This window comes from Chionomys nivalis, chromosome 26, assembly GCF_950005125.1.
Source record: "Chionomys nivalis chromosome 26, mChiNiv1.1, whole genome shotgun sequence".
NCBI classification, from domain to species: Eukaryota; Metazoa; Chordata; class Mammalia; order Rodentia; family Cricetidae; genus Chionomys; species Chionomys nivalis.
The window spans coordinates 36,335,412-36,347,997 of NC_080111.1; the positions used below are offsets into that span (position 1 = coordinate 36,335,412).

Below are 12,586 nucleotides of genomic sequence, written 5' to 3' on the forward strand. Positions count from 1 at the left end.
CTAACACAGTGAGATTTCACGCAGGCTGCAGCCCCTGGCATCGTCCACCACCTGTTGCATAGCATCCATTGGCCTTTCCTCTGAAGCCAGTGAGCTAGGCAGACCCCGAGTCTCCTCAGTCAGCCACCAGCTGAGAAGCCAAAGGTGCCAGAGAAGACAGCACTCCCATGAGTCAGGCAAGAGGGCAAGTTGGGTTTCGAGGTTTCCAAGAATGCAAGCCCTTATTGTGTGTGCACTGGCTGCAATGCATTCTGGGATCGACTGTCCAGCCTGCCCCGCTGTAACCAAAATGTGCAAATTAATAAAAGGGAGAGAGAAGATAGAAAATAAACGTGTGCATGCATGTGTGTGACAGAAGTCGGGCTTTTTGGTGGGTTAGTAGCCACTGAGGTACGCGATACTTTTCTGCAGCTGCTGCTGCCGACACCGGAGCTGCCTTTTCTGTAGTCATCTTCTTTTCAGCCCCCACCAGAGCTTGCAAGTACTCTAAGGCCTTGCTTAGGATCACGACTTTGGGGGCCTTAGAGCAGGTGGCCAGGGTGGGCACCTGGTCCCTCAGGGCCAGGAACCGTGAACAGAGGTCATTCCTCCTTTTTCGTTCTAAGAAGTTATGGTTCTTCCTCTTGGTCACGTCCTCAGTGTCAGAACTGACAGGTTTCAGGTGGCAGGACTAGGGAGTCTCACTCTCTACAGGTGGAGGGATCACAATCTCTTCCTCCTCCTCTTCCTCCTCTTTCCCCTTGGGAGCTTCTACCTCTGGAGCCTCTGGTTCCTGGGACCCCTCTCTGGAGCCCCCTCCTGAGAACAACTTTCTGGAGGAAAGTGGGCAGCATAGTTATGCTGATGTTGGTGGATAGAGATGTGGAAATGTTTCATACAGGGGTCCAGGGGGTCTGCTCTCACCGTGATTGTGACTGGCTTTCGGATGTCCAGAGAGCGCCTCTTCTCCACTGTTAACACGTCGATTTCTTCGCCCTAGGAGGCGCTGGGGCTCTCGGACCCGGAGCAGGCCTGAGTCTTGGGTTTGCCCAGCTGACACAGGGTGGCAGGCGCCGGGTTACTACTGGCTTCCAGGCTGGGAGTGCAGTCCGGTGTGGCGGGCGCTTTGGGCAAGTTCCTCTGGGGCACGCCTGGGGTGAGTCGTATGCTCACTACTCTCTCCAGCCGATCAGGGCTTTCCGGGCAGAGAAGCAGCTCCACATGCAGTCACGGGGGATGATGGAAGCATAATTCCTTCCCCAAGCTTTCGAATGGCCCTGAGATTCCACCTCGACCCAGGCACCCCCTCCGGGCCAAGGCTCCCCCGGACTAATCCCAGAGGCTGGGTCCCCGACGCCAGGACCCGAGCCTCAGGGTGGCGATGTGGGGGCCACGGCACCAGCTCAAATTTCTTCCAGATGTCCTCGCTGGGGACCATGGAATGGTAGAACTCCTCTCTAGTAGTAGAAATAGTGCTGCTACCAGTCGAAATCCATGTCCGCTCCCTCACTCCTGTGTCCTGCCACTTGGAGCAGAGCAGATCTCCACTGGCTCAGGGAAGCCCAGCAGCCCCCCCACACACATGCGTAGCCCCGCACTCACGAGCGCGCCCCCTGCGCGTGCTCCCCCCACCTTGCTCGCACATGGCAGCCAGGACACTACCGGGATTGATGCGGGAGCGCCATCTGCCAATAAATGTATTTTAATCGGGGTTGTTAGAATTTAGGATGCTAGAGCACACTTTGTTCAACTGGATTGTCCAGATATTTAACTCCAAACTACTACAGAGAAGCCACCACTGATTTAAAACCAGACATCAGGCACATCCTCATATAAGAAAAAAACCTCTAGCAAGCTTTTCAAGGAGGCATTACAGGCTCCTAAACAACCTCAAGGCCTGATGTGGCTCAAAGTTCCAGTTTTCTTCTTTAGGAAAGCACAGTTCTTCCAGGGCAATAGGACACCAGGAGACATATATTTGAAATGCAAAACATTGTTGGGCAGAGGAGTTACCTGATCAATCAAGGGTTTTATTTATTCCCTCAGGCAAGGATCAGGGACATTCCTAGGAGATCTAGTAACAGCCTGGGGGCTAATCCTTATGAGTTTCCTGAAGACCTGATGTAGTGATAATAAAACAGAGCTTGTTCTCTAAAACCAGGAATATGCTTTGGAGAGCTGGTAATGGTCTGGTGCCAAGGCCTTTGTGGAGGGGTTCCTTTAGGTCCTAAGAACCCAACCCTTTCATCATATGGAGCTATGGTTATCAGTCCCCAGACCACTGTGCTCTTAATAAAGTTCTTCAGATAACCTTGTTCCAATTGAGTAGAATTGTCTGACCTCCTCCCAAATTCATATGATATTGTTTATTGACTTCTTAAAATTCTCCCATTTCCCCTCTGGAAGTATCCAAGATGCTATTCTTCTTTTACTCCTTTTATTAAAAATTTTTGAAAGAGTGTTTCTCTGTAGGACTTGTCCTACATTACACCTTTAAAATCTTAAATTAAATGATTCTACCACCAGTTTCAAAGTTATAAATTTGAGCTGTGAAACTGAATATCCATTGCAGGTAAAGAAAAGGAAAAGGATTTGCATGTGGAGAGTGGTTTCTACCTCAGTCCAGAATAGAAGCAAAAGATAGGATAGACTTCACCTTAATTTGTCAGTTTTCCCTTTTCATTTATCTAGATTTTTATCTCCAGAATTCCTTCGGCTTGCTTTTTTTTTTTTTTACTTGCTTCTATTTCAATTTTCAGTTTGAACTGATCTATTCATTTCTGTCAACTGTTTGCTTGTTTGGCTTTCTTTAAGGGGTTTATTATTATTCTCCAAGATTTCATTTATCTTTCCTTGCTTATTTTAAAGAATTCATTCACTTCCTTCATAAGGACATATAACATCTTCATAGTTGATCTAACTTAATTGTACTTTGGCTGTGTTGGAATATTCAGGGTGTACTGTAGTAGGAGAGTGTGAATATGGTAGTGACACATTGCTCTGTCTGTTGTTGATCATGCTGTGCTCTTGTCAGCTTTCTGGGTTTGAGGTGACCTATAATAGATGTAGAATATTTTCTCCATTTTGGGGTCTGGAAGACTTTCAGCAGGCATGACTTTAGTACTGCCTAAGCTTTCGGAGTCATTGAATTGTAGGTGCATGAACTTCTTCCTGCTTGTTATGCTTACATTACATTTTTAAAATTAATATAGCTATTTTATGTATTGGCATGACTATGCACCACATGGGTACCTGGTCCTCAACATGATCAAAGGATCTCAGAATTTGTGAACTTGGAATAATGTATAGTTATGATTCCCAAATAAGTACTGGCAATTCTGCCACATCTATTCAAGACTATCAAAAGCTAGGTACTACTCAGTCATCTCTCTCCCAGCCTGGGTTTATTATTTATGCCATATATATATATATATATATTGCTAATGTTTTCATCTGTCCATTTGTAACTGTTTTAAACATAAAGCTCCGTTTGTAAAAGGTTATTGGTATTACAGTTTAAATAGGGCACTTCGGATGTTTGGAAGATAAGTAGAGAAGTGGAGTGAATGCATATTTCTTTGTAGGAACTTCAGTAAAAACCTCTGAATTCTTCTATTCTTCTTGCTTGATTCACTGATTTTTGCAATGGAGACAGTGCCTTTCTATTTATTTGTTGTTTTTTAATGTTTATTTGATTTTTGAGACAGGGTTTCTCTGTAGCTTTGGAGCCTGTACGGGAACTAGCTCTCATAGAACAGACTTGTCTTAAACTCAGAGAGACCCACCTGCCTCGGCCTCCTGATTGCTGACATTAAAGGCATTCAACACCACTTCTTGGATGATAAGTTCTTACTATGTACTTCCACCTGTCCTGGTCCTCATTGCATAGACATGTCTGACATTTAACTCAGAGAAAAATATACCTGCCTCTGCTTTTGAAGTTCTGATCTTAAAGGCATGAGTCAATACACCCAGTTTGTCCAACTTATTTTTCTATTTGTAGTTAGTTAATCTTCATAAAAATTTCTCATTTGTACTATGAACTGTTCATCTGTTTCCTTGTTTCTCTCTGCTAATATATATTTCTCTTGTAAGGTGATATCTCATTCAAAGAGTACAGAATTGACAGAGAATACTCTCCTATTCAATTTCCTTGTAAAATGACTGTCTATGTCTTGTAATACGATTAGGGAACACCAGAATTATATGACTATACTATCAAAGAAGTATACATTTACAATGTTGTCACTATCATGTCACTATCATATATGGCATATTTTAGAAGGCACTGACCTATGATGATGTGCATATCAACTTCACTGAGGAAGAGTGGAATTTGCTGGATCCTTCCCAGAAGAATCTCTACAAAGATGTGATGCTGGAGACCTACAGGAACCTCACTACTATAGGTAAAAATGAATTTCCTTCATGTTTCAAAATAAAGGGACAACTTTTCCTTGGTTAATGATATTCTTCAATAACTTGATTTAGAGAGGAGAAGAAGAATGAGGTGAATAAAGAAGGCATAGTTCTAAAGTTTACTTAAAATAGCTACTTAAATGTTGCACAGTATTCAATATTATAACATACATTTTCTGGTACTACATTTTAGGATACATTTGGGAAGAACGTAATAGTAAAGAACATTGTCAACGTTCTAGAAGACATGAAAGGTAATTTTCTTGTGCATGCTAGAAATAATGATCCTCTGATGAAATGATAATGCGTCCTAGAAAACTAAAGGCAACAGTGTGAATAAGCACAGCTTTAAGTGCATTTATGATTATTAACTTCTGAAAAATCCTTATAAAATTTCATGTAGGTGAATTGCATTTTCAAGGCATTCTTTTAATTCAAAAGACAAGTGAGAAATGGCTAAACAGAAATCACCATTTGAATCACAGAACCATGAAAGCTATGCTGTAGATCTGCCAATCAATTTATTTCTTGCTACTCATAATACAAAATGTGTACATATTGAAGTGATGATAAGTATATCTGCAAGACTTTTTACTAAACCGAGAGCACATCGTAAATCTCGTATTACTCATATACTTCTTATTACTATATTAAGATTGGTGACAGAAGCAGTTAGAGTTCAGTGGCAGTTATTGTGAAGAAACTTTAATACCTCTACCACACATCTACGAGGAACAGAAAGTCACACCGTGATAATTCAGTGTGGAAATTTTTTATTTGTGATTCTTCCTTTACTGTGTACACCACATATTACTTGCGATATAAGCTTATGAGCATAGGAATATGGGAAAATGCAGCATACCTCTCTCTAAAAACAATTAGAAGATAAGCATTAGTCCCATGTTGAGTACCCTTGCTGAAATTGATTCAACTATATAAATAATTGATTTTCACATATCACTGTTAATACATAAACAAACTCAGAGTGCAGAGAAGCCACATGAGTTCTAGAATTGTGCAAATACTTCTGATTGTCCTAGTTCAGTTAGCAAATGTAGTGTGATTCACAGTATAGGACAGTTTATGAATGTAATAAAGTTGTTCTGAGGTTATCCAATTCTCTTCAAATATAAGAAATATGTCAAATAGAAAAATGTTTCTGTAAAGGTGAAAAGGTAAACCACGTAATAAAGGAATTTACCATGACAGGTGTCTTCAAAAATTCAAAACAACCCTTAATTAAAGAAGAAAGCATGAGTTAAAACATAGTTATAAAACCTTAATATCTGATTTCTTTTTACAATTGGACTCAATTACAAAAGTAATACATGGAGATATGTAGGTTCAATTCAGTATTGAATGTGGTAAGGCTTTTATATGTTCCAATTATGCTTGCAGGATTGAAAGAAACAATTCTGGAAAGAAAGTTTCAGTGCATCTTCAATGTGTTAAAGCTTTGGCATATGACAGTCATCTTCAGAGGAATAAAAAAACACATGATAGTAAGAAACCCTATGAATCTAATCAGTGTCATAAAGCCTTTGCTCATCACAATTCTCTTCAAATGCACAAAAGGACATATACTGAAGAGAAACCTTGTGAATGTAATCAGCGTTGTAAAGCCTTTGCACAGCCCTGTAATGTTCAATTGCATGAAATAACACATACTGGAGAGAAAGCCTATGCATGTAATCAGTGTGGTAAGGCCTTTGGAGGGCCCCATACCCTTCAATTGCATAAAAGAACAAATACTGGAGAGAAACCGTATGAATGTAATCATTTTGGTAAGGCCTTTGGAGGGCCCCATATCCTTCAATTGCATAAAAGAACAAATACTGGAGAGAATCCCTGTGAATGTAATCACTGTGGTAAGGCCTTTGCTGAAAACAGTGCTCTTCAAAAGCATAAATGAAAACATACTGGAGAGAAACCCTATGTATGTAGTCAGTGTGGTAAGGCCTTTGCTCACTACAGTGCTCTTCGAATACATGAAAGAATACATACTGGAGATTAACCCTATGCATGTAGTCAGTGTGGTAAGGCCTTTGCTCAACACAGTAATCTTCAAAAGCATAAAAAAACACATACTGGAGAGAAACCCTATGAATGTAACCAGTGTGGCAAGGCCTTTGCTCACCACAGTGCTCTTCAAAGGCATAAAAGATCACATACTGGAGAGAAACCCTATGCATGTAGTCAGTGTGGTAAGGCCTTTGCTCAACACAGTGCTCTTCAAAGGCATAAAAGATCACATAATGGAGAGAAACCCTATGAATGTAATCAGTGTGGTAAGGCCTTTGGTGAAAACAGTACTCTTCAAAAGCATAAAAGAACACATACTCGAGAGAAACCCTATGCGTGTAGTCAGTGTGGTAAGGCCTTTGCTGAAAACAGTACTCTTCAAAAGCATAAAAGAACACATACTGGAGAGAAACCGTATGAGTGTAATCAGTGTGGTAAGTCCTTTGCAGAACACAGCAATCTTAAATCGCATAAAAGGACACACACTGGAGAGAAACCCTATGAATGTAATCTGTGTGGTAAGTCATTTGCTCAACACATTAATCTTCAAAGCCATAAAAGATCCCATACTGGAGAGAAACCCTATGAATGTAATCAGTGTGGTAAGGCCTTTGCACGTCACAGTCATCTGCAATTGCATAAAAGATCACATACTGGAGAGAAACCCTATGAATGTAGTCAGTGTGCTAAGGCCTTTGCTGAAAACAGTACTCTTCAAAAGCATAAAAGAATACATACTGGAGAGAAACCCTATGAATGTCATCAGTGTGGTAAGGCCTTTGCACATCACAACAATCTTCAAAACCATAAAAGAACACACACTGGAGAGAAACCCTATGAATGTAATCAGTGTGGTAAGGCCTTTGCACAACATAGTCAACTTCAAAGGCATAAAAGGACACATACTGGAGAGAAACCCTATGAATGTAATCAGTTAGGTAAGGCCTTTGTTCAACACAGTGCTCTTCAAAGGCATCAAAGAACACTCATGGTTGCGAAACAATATGCGTGAAATGAGTTTGGAAAAGTCTTTTCATGTCTTATTCATCTTCAAATGCAGAAGAGAACACAGATTGGAGAGAAACTTGTGAATGGAATTTCTTTGGCAAATCCTTGGTCATAATAATCTCCAAATACACGAAACAAACCATCCTGGTGAGAAACTAAACTTAAGGAGTGTAGTCTTCAAAAACATGAGAATAATTATATTGTAGTGAAAAAATAAACTTAGTGTGGTATATGTTTTGCAGTTGTTATAGGAGTAAAACTCTTTGCGTGTTATCAATATGATAGTTTTTAGGTACCCGAAGCAAATAGATAGGACAAGAAAGGGGTAAAGTAATGGAATGTATTTTATGTAAAATGTATAAGAATAATTTTTTTTAATAAAAAATGGCTTGAGATAGCTTAGCAATTATGAGCAATGGGTGTTTTTTGAAGAAGACAGAGGTTGTAATTTTATAACTTTAGCTATTTGTTAAAAATCCGGTGTCCATTCTCTTTGGATGGATGCCTTGCTGAGCCTTGATATAGTAGGGAGGGCCTATGTGCCTACTCTCTCTGTGGAATGAATATGGGATTGGGTGGGAGCCTAACTGGAGAAAATGAGAGGAGGGGAGGGAGTGGAAACTTGGATTGATATGTATAATGGATAAAGATAATTTGTTTTCTTTTAAAAAATAAAAATAAAGAAACCATTATTCAAATAAATTAGAGTGTAATTCTAATTAGTATTAATAATAAAATCCTAGAGTCAGATTTTGGGGTAAACATGACAGAACAGATAAGCAACAGAGCAACCATATTCACTTCTTACCTCCCCAAACCCAAACCAAATGGGGGCTTAGATTGTTTTTTCAACTCCCAAATGCTGGCATTAAAGTCATGATCCACTTCCTGCCAAATCCTATGGTCCACTAGTGGTTGTTAGCTCTGCCCTCTAATATCCAGGCAAGATTTACTTGTCTGAACAAGAACAAAATATCATATTAAAAATTGGTAAGCATAGTGAGTGAACATTTTTAGCACCAACAGATTAGGGATTCAAGAACTGGGAGAAAAATAACTTATTATGGAACCAAAATAGGACTGTGAAGACCATGTTAGAGATATAGCCCTTTGTGATCATGGGTTTCATGTACATGAACATGATGATGCTATAGAAAAATAGGACCACAGCAAGGTGCTCCAAGCAGGTGGAAAAGCATTTGCAGGGCCTGCTGGCTGAGGGCACCATTAGGAAGGTGACCCGGATTGGGATGTCAGAAAGGCAAATGAGGAACTTGAGTAGAGGCAGCAGAAGGATGGCACCCACAAGGACAAAGTCATTGCTGACTGATGTGTCACCACAGGCCAGCTTCAGCACATCCAGGACCTTACAGGTGAAGTGTATGAATACATTTTGGCCATAAAATGGCAGTGTCATGGCAATGACTGTTTTTGTCAACAACCCGAAGAGGTAGAGTACCAAGAAGACTCTTGGAGGCATGTAGAAAAAGCTGTGGCTCATGTGCACGGGTACCTAAGTTGCTGACAAATAGCAAGGTAGTGATCATAGGCCATGATGACAAGCAGCAGGTACTCTGTGGAGCCTGTGGAATGTCTCAGATGTATCTGGATGTCACAGCTGTCAGAGAAGATGGTCTTCTGGGATTAGAGAAGGTGGAACAGCATCAGAGGCACAAAGGAGATGTGTAGCAGATTCTCTAAATGGAAATATTACTCAGAAATTGTATATGGGTGTGTGTAGGCAGAGATCCAACATGCACACGGCCATGAAGGCAGTTTTCCAAGCAGGGTCACCAGGTACACAACTGAGCACAGAAGAAAGAGTATGTGCTCCAGTGGTGAGTCGTCAGAAAATTCCTTCAAGATAAATGCAGAGACTTTTGTCCTGCTTCTGAGCTACATAATACAGAGTTATACCTGGATACACAGTAGAGTAAAAGGACAAAGGATGCAGGGTATTGAGAACAGAATAATTGTTAAGGTCTTTTTCAACATGGAAACAAATTCTGTGACTTGGGGACAGTCTCTTCATCTTCAGTAGGTTACAGCACATCCATGTGAACGGTGAGGATGATATCCATAAGAAGGTATTTATGGAAGTATGAATAGGCAGATTGAAGAATCATACAGAGCCAATCCTGAATGAGAAATAAAGGTCTTTACTGTAGGACTTCTTGAAACCTTTAAATGGCTAATGTTTATCGGTGGCTCTCCAAAAGAAATGTAGACTATGCACTTGCAAACATATTTGAACTTACGTCCACTTCACCTCTTGTCCTATCCCCAAGAAGAGACCTGCAAACAGCATTTGAGAGTTGATAGCCTAGATCAGAGGTCCTAAAACTTATACACATACTGGAACTATTTGGAAGCCTGTCAAAATACAGTGTGTTTTTCATAGTTTCTGGCTTAGGACAGATGTATGCTATTGTTGATCTACTGGCACACGGATGAATGTCTCTAACGATCCTGCTGACTTTGCCGCAGCCTCTAAGCCATGGCTTGCACTGTTCTCACTGTCTGGTATAGTAGCTTATCTGTCTCTTGGTTCTGCTTGCCACACTGTATGCTTTGTGTCTCAGGAAGGGGGCAGCTACTGACCTGTAAACCTGTGCGGAGGCAAACCCCAGAGAGATAATCTGTTAGGTGCTTTGTATGGACTACAGCTTTAGAAGATGTCTCCTTTGTGTTTACATCTCTTCTTCAGAATCAGAAATGGTTTTAGATTTAGACTATGACTATTCTTCTCTAAATTCAAGCATGATGTTAAAAGAAATTCACAATTTCTGTCTTATGTCAATAGCTTTCTGGTATGGGACAGAAAGAAGATACATTTTAAAGGAATATTTTGCTTTCCTTCATGCCCATTTTCTATATATCTTATATTTAACTGAAAATATGTCTACATGAACAATGTTTACATTTTCAACAATGAACAGCTTCCAAGAGGAAGATATTGGAGCCCCACAATGTCTGTACCTGGTTGATATGATGGCATGATGCTGATAGCACTACTCTGAGACCGATTTATTGGTACAAGCTTCAGATATGGTGCACCTTCTTACAACGTTCTGGCCAGAACTCCAAATAAGAAGTTCAGAAGAACCCTATCGAATACTCAGAAACCATTTGCAATTATCCAAAACATCAATCTTGAAATTTAACCATCACTTTACTTTATAATATCTTGTAGAAAGAACATCACCCCCATGACATCTGGAAGCAATTCTAGAAGACGCCATCCCCTGTCCAAACAAAGTTTGTCTTCATGGTTGGGGACATTTAAGAGTTGATTATTACTCATATAGTGTTGGGGGTTGGGTGAAATTATGTATATCCAGAGATCTCAAAAAAGAGGAAAAATTGAATGGGATAATAGGTAGATTACTTATTCACACTAATAGTAGTGAGCAAAAGAATAATTGTGAGCTATTGTTTATGAATAATTTACATTGGTATAAATTTTGTATATTGATACAAATTCAAATTAAACTTATATAGAATATGTGCCTATTTTTGTTTAGAATATTTGTAATACCTATGCAAAGTTATTTTGTCAGACTTCACTACCCACCTACTCAAGTAATATTATTGTTCTTCTCAGGCTTTTGAAGATGAGATAATCATAGTGACCATCCTCTTACGGTCTAATCAAGCCATTCCTACAACAAGTCTTAGACTCCTTAGGATAGAATGTTAATAAAACATTAGAATGTATTCCTTGTTTAATATGGTTTATGCTGGTTGTCATTCTAACTTTATACTTGATATCTGTTTCTTGTATACATAGTTTTGTATTGAGTTTGGAATTTCTTATTTAAGCAAAAGGGGTACGTGCTGTGAGAGCTCCTTTAGGCAAAAGCCTTTAAGATACCAATTCACTTGGGCATGTCTCTTACATTATAAATGAATCTGTAAAGTGTGTGGTTACTTTCTTGATTCCAGCTCTTGATTCTGACTGGTAGATTTATTGTATACATGATCCATTCATTTGTAGGTGCTCATCGGACCTATAAAAGCCCAAGATATTTTTACACTCTAACTTGGTATTTTCAAAGGTTAAAGATTCAATTAGTACTCACATAGTTCAGGGTTTGTCATTCTGACTTGTACAGCCTTCAAAATACAACAAAAAAACATTAACTCAGTGTTTAATGCTGAACTTAGAATGAATGCAGCTATATTAAGTAAAATCAAATGCTTCTTTTTCATGTATTTGTGTGTATGTATGATTATAGATTTAGGAACATGGGGAAATATGGTACAAATCTTTAATTTTCTTTTGGAAAATATGTGTGGATTGTTTTTAATTAAATATCATAAATCAGTTTGGCTTAGCAAGAGGAATTATTTTATTCAGGTACAAAATTAAGCAAAGTTCCAAATTTCAGCTATTCATTTCTTATGATCGCTTTATTTCACCCAATAACTACTGTGTACCAAGAGTTTAACTGTTTTTTTATTCAACTATACATTCATCCACTACTCTCCCTTTCTCTCCCCTCCTTTTATCCCATGATCCATATGTTCCAAATTTACTAAGATCTTGTCTTTCCCTATGTCCTATATAGAATAGATTTATGTATGTCTCTCTTTGTTTCCTCTTTGTTGTCTATGTTCTCTGGCATTGTGAATTGTAGGCTGGCTGTCCTCTATTACATCTAAAAGTCACTTAGGAGTGAGTACATATATTTTTCTTTCTGGGTCTGAGTTAACTCACTCTTTTATGATGTTCTCTAGATCCATATATTTGCACAGGAATTTCACGACGTAATTGTTTTTATCTACTGTGTAGTACTCCATTGTGTAAATATACCACCATTTCTTTGTCCATTCTTCACTGGAGGGGATGTTTTCAGGTCTTGGCTCTGAACAAATAATGTTTCTGTGAACACAGTTGAGCACTTGTCCTTGTGGTATGATTGAGCATCCATTGGGTACTTATGCAAAGTGGTATTGCTGGGTTTTAAGATAAGTTGTTTCCTAATTTTCTTTCATTCTTTTTTTTTAATTTTTGGTTTTCCAAGACACAGTTTCTCTTTAGCTTTGGAGCCTGTCTTGGAACCAGCTCTTGTAGACCAGGCTGACCTTGAAGTCACAGAGATCTCTCTCTGCCTCCCAAGTGCAGGGATTAAAGGCATGCCTCACAACCAGGCAG

The 12,586-nt window shown here is 39.4% G+C and overlaps 3 pseudogenes; 1 reads left to right on the top strand and 2 right to left on the bottom strand.

Moving 5' to 3' along the window:
* Positions 1 to 375: 375 nt before the first annotated feature.
* LOC130867087 (protein L-Myc-like) lies at positions 376 to 1,544 on the bottom strand (annotated as a pseudogene).
* Positions 1,545 to 1,622: 78 nt separating this feature from the next.
* On the top strand, positions 1,623 to 7,432 carry LOC130866877 (zinc finger protein 431-like; annotated as a pseudogene).
* A 1,023-nt stretch (positions 7,433 to 8,455) lies between these two features.
* Positions 8,456 to 12,231, bottom strand: LOC130866878 (olfactory receptor 13J1-like; annotated as a pseudogene).
* Positions 12,232 to 12,586: the final 355 nt, after the last annotated feature.